This window comes from Dasypus novemcinctus, chromosome X (genome assembly GCF_030445035.2).
Source record: "Dasypus novemcinctus isolate mDasNov1 chromosome X, mDasNov1.1.hap2, whole genome shotgun sequence".
Lineage (NCBI taxonomy): Eukaryota > Metazoa > Chordata > Mammalia > Cingulata > Dasypodidae > Dasypus > Dasypus novemcinctus.
Genome location: NC_080704.1, coordinates 56,053,536 through 56,068,181, shown reverse-complemented (window position 1 = coordinate 56,068,181; position 14,646 = coordinate 56,053,536). Strand labels below are relative to the sequence as shown.

At 42.3% G+C, this 14,646-nt stretch overlaps 1 pseudogene; it reads right to left on the bottom strand.

Annotated features, from left to right (window-relative positions):
* Positions 1-10,794: 10,794 nt before the first annotated feature.
* On the bottom strand, positions 10,795-11,574 carry LOC101426264 (receptor expression-enhancing protein 3 pseudogene; annotated as a pseudogene).
* Between the last annotated feature and the right edge of the window lie 3,072 nt (positions 11,575-14,646).

Sequence of the window (14,646 nt, the reverse complement as noted above, 5' to 3'; positions counted from 1 at the left end):
ATCCAAAAGACCAGGGCTTTTTCCTGGTTTTTCTCCAGGACATTAGGACTCGAACCTATAAACAGCCCTTCCTATTAAAATCAAGACTCTACTCCTTCAGTGGATGTGAGTCCAGTACCAGCTTTTAACATGCAGTTAGACAAACCCAAAACACCAGGGCTTTTCCCTGTTTTTTTTCCTTTTCCCAGGCCTAGAGAGAACGGCTTCCCCCCAGTTTTCTGGGGCTACTAGGGTTCTCTTGGGAGGTGATCAACCTCCCCTTCCTAGCAATTAAAGCTAGGGCTTTCCAGACTGTGCTCACCCGGGGAGTCTTACCTTCTTCCACATTCAGAGTTCTTTTTCGTTCCCAGAATCTTTCTCTTCAGACCTTCCATTGCCCTCGATTTTTGTCGGGAAGATTCTGGTGAAGCCCACATCTTTTCTGGATTAAATTTAATCCAGGGGCACCCAGATTTGGGGTTCACCCGAGTCCTCCCGGCTTCCTCGGGGATTTGGAAAGGACAGCAAAATGATACCGTCTCTGGCCTTTGTTTGTTATCCCTTCGCGGTTGCCAAAAATGTTGTAGAATTTGAAAGAGGTTCAATTATTTGAGTATAGAGAGGCCAGGACTCAGGAATGACTTTGAGAAGGAAAAATGGTTTATTGATAGCTGGCCAGACTCAGGAGCTTTCTGTTTCAAGCCCGAGCCTGGAACAAGATTTTTGAGTCCCTTTTATACAGAGGAAAGGCCAAATGGTCCTTTTGTTTCAGTTCTCAATAGGCTTGAATTAGCATATATTTCCACATCTTAGGTAAGCTTTTAGCATGGACCTCAGGCATTCTAGGTAAGCTTTTAGCATATTTTGTTTGCATTTCCCCTGAATACTTAAAGTTTATAGGCCTTGCATTGTTAAACTGTTTCCTGGGACTGGAGTCCTTGCCATGGTCACCAAGCCCCACACCCACAAGTCACAGATAATTTAGGTTATCTCTGAAGAGACAAAGAGCCTCCCACCCATAGCCCACATCAGAACATTTGTTATATAGTTCGTGAGAGAACGTTTTCATATTTATACTGTTAACCACCGTCCATCATTCACCACGGTGTTCACCGTGTTATTCGGTCCCCTGCCTTGTACAGACCATCCAAAGAGTACCCTCAGTGGGCTCTCTGCTTCATCATAGAGTTGTGCTGTCACCAGCTCAGTTCATTTCAAAACGTTTTCATTCTCCAAAAGACGTTTCCTCAGCTTACTTCAACTTCTCTCTTCTTTTATCAAAGGACTTCTAGTTTTGCCCACATGTCCTCCCCTCTCCCAGCACTGATGTTTCCAGAACACCCGTCACCACAAAAGAATCTTAGAAGCACTTGCAGGCAGAGTGTAGCACCAGCTGCCCTTCCTTATTGCTACCCTCAATTCTCATCATTTCTCCTTCGTTAAAGATTGTAGTTCGTGACTTAATGTCTTTCCCTCTCATGCTGTTCTTGTCACAATTTGTAATGAATTCATTGTCCACAAAACGATGCCTCCAAAACCTGACCTCCTACTTCCTTGACCTCTTTACTTTACCTTCCCACCTCTGTCACCCACTCCCATAGTCATACCATAATAATTGCATCACATCCAAACTCTTAATATTGAGCATCCCATTCTGATTGCCATCTCCTGTGCCCACTCTCTAGTACCAATGCCCCAACAATTCTCTTGCTGTCTTTGAAATAATTACATCATAATTTCTCTGTCTTCAAAGCTACATCTCCCGTCTACTCACACTTTGCCAATGTTTTCATTTTGTATTTTCACTGGCAAAATAAAATCCACCAGAGGGGCACTTGTACTCCATTTATTCTCTACCAAATATCTCAAGTTCCACCTGCCTCTGTTTCTGTGGACTTCTTCCCATTAAAAAACAACAAAAATAACCCCCCCCTTCCTTTCTGTATCATTTCCCCTTCTCTGTTGGTACATTCCAAGAAGCATACAATACATGAAGTAATGTCTTCCACTTCAAAAATCCTCCCTTGGCCCCACATCCATTTCCAGCCGAGGTGTTTCACTAGATGAGTAATTCCTACAAGCTCATTGACAAAATAGCAAGTTGCTCTGTATGTGTTAATGTCTTCTCCTCATGGATGGGTTCTGGGCCAGGGACTTGCTTCCTCAGACTGGGATCACTTCCTCTCTAACCCTTACCCTTGGTACATTTCTTCTCTGCAGGTTCTGGGAGTCAATTATGCCAAGGCCCCAACCCTCATCTCTTCCTCCCTTGTGATCTATGCTATCATTCCCACCACATATATCCCAGAACCCTGCCTTTCCAAGGGTCTCTTATATTTTTATTCAATGTTGTAAAACAAAACCTGAGAGAGTACTAACAAGATTACACACTGATTTCTCCTATGAATAGTTATGGAATAATTATAAATGAAATATTATCAAACAGAATCCAGAGGTTCATTTATAAAGTCATTCATTTTGTCCAACTGGTTCAATATTACAAAATCTATATGAATATATAATTCACCATATTCACATATCACTGGAGAAAAATCATCTGATAAAATCCAACCTCCATTCTTGATTTTAAAAAACATCTAAGTTGAGCATCCCACACTTCCAGTTCCTTCCAAAACTCATGTCACTGAAGCAATGGGAGCTAATTGATGGCATCCAGCATACTTTATTTTGGATTGAATTCTTTACCTTTGTGAAGTTTCTTTCTCTGGTTTAATTCTTTTGCATCAGAATTCTAATCTGATTGATAGTAAGGTGGAGAATTTTCTTCCTTTCTCTTGGCCTTTTCTGGTTGTCCGCGATCTCTGTGCATTTTTCTATACATTATATGAAAGAAGTCTTTTATATTATGCTTTCTGATTTTAACTCTTCCTTTTTTTATCTTTCACTCTATGCTCAATTTTCATTTTTCTATACTTTTAATTTTGAAATACTTTAAAACTTACAGGACAGTTACAAATGTAATACAAACTCCGTAAGAGAAACCCTCCATACCCCAACCTCCCCAGATACCTGGATCTACCAATTTTAACATTTTTTCACATTTGCTATATCGTTCTTTCTATCTACCTGTCTACCTCTCTATCCATCCATCTGTCCATCCATACCTACCTACATACATACATTTTTTTGAACACTTGAGTGTAAATTGTGTACATCTTGCTCCTTGGGCACTTAATACTTCCATGTACATTTCCTAAGAACAAGGTTAATTACTATGTGTACACCTTAAGTGTGTTTTTCAAGTTAAAGCAATTTAACCTTCATATAAATCTTACCGTCTATATTTTTTCCTATGTCCCAAGAATGTTCCTTTGAGCCTTTCCTCCTCCCTTTCAAGATCCCATCCAGGATCATGTGTTGCATTTAATTGTCATTGTCTCTTTAGTTGCCCTTCCTTCCTCCCTCCCTCCCTCCCTCCCTCTTTTTAAATCCCACGCCACTTAGCAGTCACCTATCAATCCCTCTATCCTTCCCCAGCCCTTCATAACCATTAATCTAATTCTGTCTCTGTAGATTTATTTATATTTATATTTTATACAAATGGAACCATACCATATGTAGTACTTTGTGTCTGGTTTCTTTCACTTAGCATAATGTGTTTTCTTTTTAATTGTAAATTTTTTAAATTAGAGAAGTTGTAGGTTTACAGAAAAGTCATGTGAAAAATACAACATTTTCATATAGCCCTGCATTGGTGTGGTACCTTTGTTACAATTGATGAAAGGATATTAAAATACTACTATTGGGAAATGGATGTGGCTCAACCAATTGGGCTCCCATCTACCATATAAGAGGTCCAGGGTTTGATGCCCAGGGCCTCCTGGTAAAGGCAAGCTGGCCCACGTGGTGTGCCAGCCCACTCGGGAATGCCACCCTGCGCAGGAGTACTGCCCTGTGTGGGAATGCTGCCCAGCATGGGAATGCCATCCTGTGCAGGAGTGCCAGCTGACATAGAGAGCTGGTGCAGCAAGGTGATGCAACAAGAGACACAAAGATGAGAAAATAAGAAGACGTAGTAGAAGAGGGTGTTGAGGGGGTGCGAGAGAGTAATTGCCTGTCTCCCACTCCGGAAGGTCCCAGGATCAGTTCCTGGAGCTGCCTAATGAGAATACAAGCAGACACAGAAAGCAGACAACAGGCGGAATGGGGGGGGGGGGGGGCCGGGGGGAGAAATAAACAAAAAAATTACTATTAATCTTTCCCTCATATTTTAGAGATATTACCAGATATAGAATTCTTGGTTGGAAATTTTAAAAATATGTTATTCCACTGTCTTCTTGTCTTTATGGCGTCTCATGAGAAATCAGCACTTAAACTTTTTGAGATTCCCTTGTATGTGACATGTTGCTTCTCTCTTACAGCCTTCACGATTCTCTCCTTAACTTTGGCTTTCAATAATTTGATTATAATTTGTCATGGTGTGTGTCTATTTGGGCTTATCCTGTTTGGAGGTCATTGAGTGTCTTGGATGAGCATATTCATGTCTTTCATTATATTTTGGAAGTTTCTACCCATTATTTCTTAGAATAGCCTCTCTTCCCCTTTCCTTTTTCTCCTTCTGGGACTCCCTCAAATGTATATATTAGTATGCCTGATGGTGTCCCACAGGTGCCTCAGGCTCTGTTCACTTTTCTTCATTCTTCTTTCTACTCTTCTGACTGAATGGTTTCAATAGTCTTATCTTCAAATTCACTGATTCTTTCTTCTGCCAGCTCCAATTTGCTGTTGAACCCCTCTAGGAAAATTTTAATTTCTATTACTGTGGTCTTCAGCTTTATTTGATTCCTTTTCATAATTTCCATATCTCTTTTATATTCTGTTTGTGTTCATGTATCATTTCACTGATTAGCTTTAGTTCTATGTCTATGTTTTATTTTGAATTTTGAGCATGTTTAGGAGCGTTTTTCTGTTTTGCTTTGTATTGTGTTTCTTCAAATCATTTGGAAGGGTTGAGTTCTTTAAGTGGTTAGCTTTATAACATTAACTTTATAAAATACAAATAATATTCTAAATATTAAAATAGTATCTATTGGGAAGCGGACTTGGCCCAATGGATAGAGCATCTGCCTACCACATGGGAGGTCCACAGTTCAAACCCCAGGCCTCCTTGACCCGTGTGGAGCTGGCCCACACACAGTGCTGATGCATGCAAGGAGTGCTGTGCCACGCAGGGGTGTCCCCTGCATAGGGGAGCCCCACGCGCAAGGAGTGCGCCCCATAAGGAGAGCCACCCAGCATGAAAGAAAGTGCAGCCTGCCCAAGAATGGCACCACACACACACAGAGCTGCCACAACAAGATGACGGAACAAAAAAGAAACACAGATTCCCACTACCACTGATAAGGATAGAAGTGGTCACAGAAGAACACACAGTGAATGGACACAGAGAGCAGACAACTGAGGGGGGGGGGGAGAAATAAATAAAAAATAAATAATAAATCTTTAAAAAACAAAACAAAACATTAATTAAAAAAATAGTATCTGTTGACTGTCCACTATGAGATATGTGTACTGCCATTTCCAGAGTTATTTTATTTGTTGTAATTTGTCCTTGAACCCTGTATTTGAGGTCTTGTCTGTTCAATTTGTTTGGTTCAATTCTTTAGCGATACCAATTATATATACACTGAATCTCTTTCATATTCCTGTCAATTTTTCTATTATATTTTGATCTTTCCACTTTGTTTAAATTTGTAATTTTCAGTTTTTTAACAGTTGCCATTTTACTGGGTGTGAAGTGGAACCTCACTGTGGTTTTCATTTGTATTTCCCTAAGGGCTAATGATGTTAAATATCTTTTCATATGCTTTCATATATATGTCTTCTTTGGAGAAGTGTCTATTCAAATCTTTTGCCCATTTTTAAATTGGGTTGTTTGTCTTTTTGTAGTTGAGTTGTACGATTTATTTATATATTCTGGATAGTTAAACCCTTGTCAGACATGTGGTGTTCAAATACACTCTCCCATTGTGTAAGCTGTTGTTTTATTTTTCTAAAGATTTATTTATTTATTTATTTCTCTTCCCCCTCCCCCCCAGTTGTCTGCTCTCTGTGTCCATTTGCTGTGTGTTCTTCTGTGTCCACTTGTATTCTTGTCAGTGGCACCGGGAATCTGTCTCTTTTTGTTACATCATCTTGCTGCGTCAGCTCTCCGTGTGTGCGGTGCCACCCTGCAGGCTGCACTTTTTTTGTGCTAGGTGGCTCTCCTTACGGGGTGCCCTCCTTGCATGTAGGGCTCCCCTATGCGAGGAGCGACACCACTAGAATGGCCCTACAAGAAATGGTAAAGGGAGCTCTGCAGGTTGAAAGGAAAGGACACTGAACAATGAACTAAAGCCACCTGCAGAAAGAAAGTTCTCCAACGAAGACCATGCCATGGGTAAATGGAAATACCAGTGCTTTTGTATTTTTTAATTTGTGACTCTACTTTTTATTTCCTACAGGCTCTAAAAGGCAAATGCATAAAATGTAATAATAAATCAATGGTTTTGCTCATTAAAAAAAATTCAGATACTACAGATTCTAACTTACATGTTTTGAAAGTAAAACTGTACAGCAAGGAACTTTACAAATCAAACATTCCTTTTTACATATAAAATAAAATAAAAAATTTTATTACACTGATTAGTGCTTTTAAATATGTATAATCACAGACTTTAAATGACAATGGTTCTTCAACAAATACATAGGATTATAGCACTTGAATTTTTTCATGTTCAGATAGTAGATGGGACTGTGGGCATGGATTTAGTTGAAGAGATATATACAACTCATGCTTTTTTCTGCCTTGCAAATAAGCCCCAAAATTGTGACCACAAAGATACATAAGCTCAAGTCTAGTCCAGATATTTGAGGCAGTATTATATTTTATAGTAATATCTTGAATAAATATTCAAAATGAAAACTGCTCTTCAACCACCACCCAATGGATAAAACAAGTTTTGTTATGCCTCTTTATATCTTACCTCTACAACAAACACTGCAGGAGGCATTCAAGCATTCAGAACAGACCATGCACTCATTCATTCAATAAATGTTATTGTGCTCCTGCCACATGTAAGGTCATGCCCATATAGAAGAATGTAAAGGTGATGCACTCTGTCTCCTAGCATCCAGCTAACTCATGCTTCCAATCTCCAGGACCTTTCCCCAGATCCAGAGTGACTTCTAGCACCTACTTCACATCTTCCTCTCCATGAGAATCTAAGCACCCTGGAAAACCTCGACCATGTGACCAGCCCAGTACCTTCAGCCTTGCAATTCCTTGTCTTCTTTCACACGGGGAAGACACCTGCCCTCCACTTCACCCTGGAGAGAAGCCTATCAACTTAACACTCAGAAATCCTATTCTTCTGCCTCTCATTTTCTCTTCCAGCTAAAACGCTCTTTCTTTGAGAGCAGTAAAATTTCTGCTCTGTGCCCTGCCATTTTTCTCATGCTTTCCAAGCTTTGCTTCTTCGCCATCCGCTTGGATCCCATGGCCTACCACATTGGTACCATGGTTTCTTTCTTCCTTGTCCTTCCAGGGAACACAATCAGTCGGCCCCCAAACCTAGTATATGCCCAACTGCCTGCTTTTCCCTCCTCTTTTGGTCCAGTGCAGCTAAGAATGGGGGGGGAAAAATCAATGAACTGAAAAGTGGATTTACAAGATTTATGGATTCTAGTATTGCCAAGTCCACAGTGCAGTGCCCTGGGCAAATCCTTCCACTTTTCCTTGGTTGGTTGGTGTTTGAATCGTTCCCATGGAGATGTTAAACAATCCGCCCCCCTATTATTTACAGAGAAAAGGAAGCTCCCAGTCAGGACCTACATCAATTACCCTGCTCTCTCCTCTAGACATCCTTAACACAGAACACAAGAATTCACTGCCTCCTTCCTGTTTGTCTTGGGGAAGGTGCCTTCTCCAGCCCAAGCCTAATTCCTTCATTTTTATTTTCAGACTCATCTTATGTCCAGAGCACCTTACACACAGAATGTACTGGGGAAAAAAATGGTGTCCCTTTCGTGGAATGTGTGGATTCTAATATCCTTTCCTCTCTTCCCAGAAAGATGTTCAAGTTGCCCCTGTCCTAACCACATCTGTAGGGGGCCCCGAAGTAATGTATGGGGCTCAACTATAGCCACATTTCTAGGAAGGATCAATGTGCGCAGAGGTGAGTGTGTGGTCAACCGTGTCTGTACCTGCAAGTTAGCAGAAAGGAGCTAATGTCGTGATAAGAAGAAACTCTAAGAAAACCCTCCTCAAAGAACTTCATGCCTGAAGGCTCCTGCTCCGAGAAACAGTGACCTAATTAACTGATTTAAATAAAGCTGGTGGTGCAAGCTCTGGGCCTTGGCTTTGTTTTTTTTTTTTTTTTTTTTTAAAGATTTATTTATTTATTTAATTCCCCCCTCCCCTGGTTGTCTGTTCTTGGTGTCTATTTGCTGCGTCTTGTTTCTTTGTCCGCTTCTGTTGTCGTCAGCGGCACGGGAAGTGTGGGTGGCGCCATTCCTGGGCAGGCTGCACTTTCTTTTCACGCTGGGCGGCTTTCCTCACGGGCGCACTCCTTGCGCGTGGGGCTCCCCCACGCGGGGGACACCCTTGCGTGGCAGGGCACTCCTTGCGCACATCAGCGCTGCGCATGGCCAGCTCCACACGGGTCAAGGAGGCCCGGGGTTTGAACCGCGGACCTCCCATGTGGTAGACGGACGCCCTAACCACTGGGCCAAAGTCCGTTTCCCATGGGCCTTGGCTTTGCCATCAGCTAGCCCCGGCCCACCTGGTCCCCTCTAAACTTGTCTTTGTCTCTGTGTCTTTCTTTTTTTTTTCTTTTTTTCTTTTTTTTTTTTTAAGATTTTATTTTTATTTATTTAATTCCCCCCCCCCCCCCCGGTTGTCTGTTTTCTGTGTCTTTTTGCTGCGTCTTGTTTCTTTGTCCGCTTCTGTTGTCGTCAGCGGCACGGGAAGTGTGGGCGGCGCCATTCCTCGGCAGGCTGCTCCCTCCTTCGCGCTGGGCGGCTCTCCTTACGGGAGCACTCCTTGCGCGTGGGGCTCCCCTACGCGGGGGACACCCTGTGTGGCACGGCACTCCTTGCGCGCATCAGCTCTGCGCATGGCCAGCTGCACACGGGTCAAGGAGGCCCGGGGCTTGAACAGCGGGCCTCCCATGTGGTAGACGGACGCCCTAACCACTGGGCCAAAGTCCGTTTTCCTCTATGTCTTTCTTAAGCTCCCATTTCCTCCTCTCAGATTCTCTGTTCACCCGCGCAGGTTGTGGCACACATCCATCCCTGACAGTATGTTCCTGTGATGTGGGCTATGGGTGGAAGGCTCTTTGTCTCTTCAGAGATAACTAAGTTGTTTGACTTGTGGGTGTGGAACGGTGGGGGGCTGCAGTCCTGCCCTTGGGGACTAGCAGCAGCTCCAGTCCCAGGAAATGTTTAACAATGCGGGGGCTATAAACTTTAAGTATTTAGGGGAAATGCAAAAACCAAATATGCTAAAGGCTTATCTAGAATGTCTGGAGTCCATGCTAAAAGCTTACCTAAGATGTGGAAGATATATGCTAATTGAAGCCTATTGAGAACTGAAACAAAGGGACCATTTGGCCTTTCCTCTCTGTATAAAAGACGTTTGAAAATCTTGTTCGGGGCTCGGGATTCAAACTGAAAGCTCCCGAGTCCGGCCGGCCGTCAATAAACCATTTTTCCTTCTCAAAATCATTCCTGAGTCCTGGCCTCTCTATACTCAAATAATTGAACTTCTCTTAAATTCCACAACACCTGCCCTTCTCTTTTTCTCTATTGCTGACTCTGCTGAAAGGATGGTCTGAAGCAGGGAAATTCTTCCTATGCACAATCACAGTCAGAAGTAAAAAGATTAACAGAGCTGACTCACAGAAACCTACAATTTCTGTTGGGGGAGGAGGGATTAAGAATATGAGAGGAAATTATTTAATAGACAAAAGAGTTGACACAATACATAAATAGCACTTCAAATCAATTTTAAACCCCCTCCAATAAAAGAATGTGAAAGGACTTGAATAAGCAATCAGCAAAAGTGCAAATAGCCACTAACTATGTGAAAAAAACCAAGGTCACTAATAAAAGACGTACAAAGGGGAGGGGAAGGAAAACAAGCACACTGATGCTGGTAATATGAAGCAGCACACTCTTTCTGGAGGACAATTTGGTTATATGTGTCAGTTTTAATGTGCACACCCTCAGTCTAGCAATTCTACCTCTAAGAATATATCCAAAGGAGAAAATCAAGTAAGTGAAAAAATATTTCATGCAGGGCTAAGTGGTGTTTTAATAGCAAAATATTAGAAAATATAAGTGTATTTTAATAGGCAATCAGCTAAATTAAGTATGATTCTGTAACTAAAAAATATATTATAGTCTTAAAAATGATATCGGGGAGCAGATGAGATTTCAGAGGCCCAGGTTTGGGAATTTAGGCCCCAGAATATAGGGGCATGAATGGATGAACATAATAGACTGACCCTATTGCTTTACATCCACTTAATGTCCTCCAGTATTTTTCCATAAGCTTACTGCAGTCCTTAAGAAACCCCTTGTCCTTTACTTCAAAAACAAATGACATGATTCCTATAATTTTTGATCTACATATTAATAAACTTTACATAACTACCTTTGGTTGTCAATTGAAGCAATTGTTAAAGAAATAAAAACTATATAAATGAATGAAAGCAAACTATCACCGGCACTGTTTAAAGAATTATTTTAATGTGTAAATCCCAAATATAGAATGTTTGAGAATGTAGATGCAATTAGCTTAATTTGTCTTGGGATACTTGAAGTGTCGATGGCCAAAGATACACTTGTGGTTTCTTCTTCACTTTATAGTTTAGTGACGCCTTCTTCGTGGCCTTCGACGGTTTTCCCAGATTTCATGCTTTGCGATCTTCGAAGCCCTTTGTGTTTTAACATCTCATCATCTGAACATGTCTCATCCCCTTCTTCATCTGTTTTCCTATCTCCGTCGTTCAGTGGACTTCCATAACTTGCTGGTTCACTGGGTGCTGGTTTACTTTTCTTTTCCACTTCTGGTAGAGGTCCATATGGTGTTTGTCCCACGGGCTCATCAACTTGAATAGCTGTTAAGTTATGGGTGCTGAACCTTCTTAAACATTCCGTTAGGGCTCTTTGGCTCTTCACTGCTGCAGTGAGCACAGCAGGAGCAGTGAAGTTTAAACCTTGCCGTCCCAAGTTCACCATAGTCTCATAGCCTCGTTCCTTTGCTTGTATGATATATTCTTCAACCTCCCTTTCCTTTGAAGAAATAAATGGATGAAGGAATTTTCTATATAGTAAACTTGCTCCTTTGGTATTGGGAGAGAGCAGCCACATGACAAAAGCGATCTTAAATTCGTAATACAGGGGAAACCAAGCCACTGTTTGATCTGCCACCGTTTCAATCACGGTATAGAGAGCAAAAACAATCCAGTACATCATCCACCGGACATATTCCTTCACGTTTTTTGTCTTCACAGCTTTGTATGAATAATAGACAGGAAAAAGCATTCCAAACACCAACACCACGGCTTTAGAGATTATCCACGGCACCATCTTCCCCCCGGGGCTTAGGCTCCACCTCCGGGGCGGGTGGGCTCCGAGTGCGGTGGACTAGACGATAACGGCAGGCCCGCGCTCACGGCTCCCGGCATTCCTCGCGGCTGCGCTGGCGCTCTCGGGAGCCCCGCCCTCCCCGGCGGCCTGAGAGGTGGCGGCTGTTCAGAGCTTGGTTTTTTGACATCAAGAAATTAGAAATAACCCAAATTCCAAGCATGGGGGGATCGGAGAAAGAAAGTATGGTACCGCCGTAGGGTGGAATGCTACAGATGATTAAGACACTCGTGAAACATAAGCAACCAAATACTACTTCTGACCCCAGGATTGAGGTCCAGATTAGGGGGGCATTGATAGTGGGATAGTTTTAAGAAGCCCAAGTTCAAGGTCAGACAACAGGGGCTGGGATGATGCAATAGTAAACAAGTGTTTGGGCTCTAATTCAGACCTGAATGACACGGACATTGGCATATTTCATAAAGGCCCATATTCAAGGTAAGACCAAAGGGGCATTGGTGGTGAATGGATTATTAGAAGCCTAAATTCTAAATTAAAGAGAAAGGAACACCGATGGCAAAATAGTTGAAAAGAGGCCCAGGTTTCAAATCAGAGTCAAGATACATTGATGGTGGTGGAGTTAATAGGAAAAATTGAGTCCTGGACTCGGGGGCCATTGACGGTGAAAGGATTAACAGTGGTCTAATGTTGAGATTTAATAAAGAGGAATACTGATGGAGGAAAGAATTAATGGAGTCCCAAGATTTGATATCTAGATGAGAAGGATATAGATTGTTGAGGAGTTAAGAGGGCTCTTTTAAAATTCTAGAACCAAGGGGGCATTAGTGGTGAGTTATTTATATAAGCGGAGTTCAAGGTCAGTCCAGAGGGGCATTGGTGTTGGAAAAAACTAATAGAGGGACACGGACTTGGCCCAATGGGTAGGGCATTCGCCTACCACATGGGAGGTCTGCGGTTCAAACCCCGGGCCTCCTTGACCCGTGTGGAGCTGGCCCATGCGCAGTGCTGATGCCCCACGTACAAGGAGAGCGCCCCGTAAGGAGTGCCGCCCAGCGCAAAAAAAAGGGCAGCCTGCCCAAGAATGGCACCGCACACACGGAGAGCTGACACAACAAGATGATGCAACAAAAAAAGAAACAGATTCCCAGTGCCATTGATAAGGATAGAAGCCGTCACAGAAGAACACACAGTGAATGGACGCAGAGAACAGACAACAGGGGGGGTTAAAAAACCCAAAAAACAAAACTAATAGATGCATGAGTTCTATTTGTAGGAATATTAATATTGAAATAGTTAACAGAGGCATAGGGGCAATATCAACTCACAAGGAACAGGGACATTTTGGAAGAGTTAACCGAGGACTGAGCTCAAGGTCTAAAAAGCAGAGTCCTCTTGTTTGGATAATTAGCAGAGTTTTGGACTGAAGGTTAAAGCAAAGGGTCTTTGATGATAGAAGAGCTGAGGGAAACCCAAGTTCAAGATGAGACTAGAGGAACATTCATTAATGGTAGAGTGTTGTCAGAGGTTCCAGATCAGACTAGAGGAGCATTGATGGTAGAAAATATCACAAGGCTTGATTTGAGGTCAGACCAAATCAACATTTATGATGAAATTTGTTCTTTAGTTCCAGGTACAAGATCCAGACCAGGGGGATATTGGTAGAAAGCTTAACAAAGTCACAGATTTGATCTAAGAACCATAGGTCATTAATGGTGGAAGACTTAACAGAGTCCTGGATTTTATTTCTGGATCAAAAGGTCAGTGAGGGGAGGCAGATGTGGCTCAAGCAGCTTGGCTCCTGCCTAACACATGGGAGGTCCTGGGTTTGGTTCCCAGTGCCTCCTAAAAAAAAAGATAGACAAGCAGACAGTGAGCACAAACAAGGGGGGCGGGTGATAAATAAACAGAAATAAATAAATCTTGAAAAAAAAGTCAGTGACGTAGGAATCGTTAAGCAGTTGTGGCAGATGCTTACATTAATACCTCACAATGAGTCACTCCTCCTGGTATCCCTGGTATTGATTATCCCCCTACAACTTCGATTCTAGGTTTAGCCATGTGATTTGCTTTGGTCAATGGGGTATCAGCAATGGGGTGCAAGAACTTGAAAAGCTCTGTATAGTGGGGAGTGTCCTCTCTTTTGCCAAAGATAAGTCTTTTGGAGATAATATGGGCCAAATGCCAGCCAGTGTCAACCACCAGAAGTGAGTGAAGTCATCGTAGATCATCCAGCCCCTACTGAGGCACCTCCTGACTGCAGCAACGCAGAGATCCCAGGTGAGACCAGCAAGGGAGTCGCCCAGCTGACTCAAGGTGAAAGTTGGAAAGCATTGATAGTGGATTAAATAGGAGAAGCCCAGAACTGAGATTGAATCAGAGCAGCATAAATTGTGGAAAAGTTAACAAATATCCAACTTGTGGTCCGACTAGGGAAGCATTACTATTGGAACAATTAACAAGTGCCTGTGTTCACAGTAAAAGCTGAGGGACATTGATGGTGGAAGAGATTTCAGAGGTCCAGGTTTGGGGATTTAGGCCCCACAATATAGGGGCATGAATGGATGAATATAATAGACTCACCCTATTGCTTTACCTTCACTTAATGTCCTCCAGTATTTTTCCATAAGCTTACTGCAGTCCTTTAAAAACTGCTTGTCCTTTACTTCAAGGAAGTTGAATTCAGATTTCACTTTGATCTCTCTTCCCTATTGCAATAGTCTCTTTCCCTCTGTTTTTGTTTTCTTGGCTGCTCAAGCAAATACCCTGCAATGCTTACTGGGTAGGGGGTTTCCTTGCGGGATGATGAAAATGTTCTAGAACAAACCAGTGGTGATAGTTGCATAACATTGTGAATGCGCTAAATGCCACCGAATCTTACACTTTAAAAGGGTTAGAATGGTGAACTTTATGTTATGTGTATTTTACCACAATAAAAAGAGGGTGTTTATATGGGATACAGTATGTGTGAATGGTGCCATGAAGCAGCAGAGTGAATAGGTGTGAATAAACAGATTTGAATGGGGGGGTAATTTGGGGGCACAATAGGAAGTTACA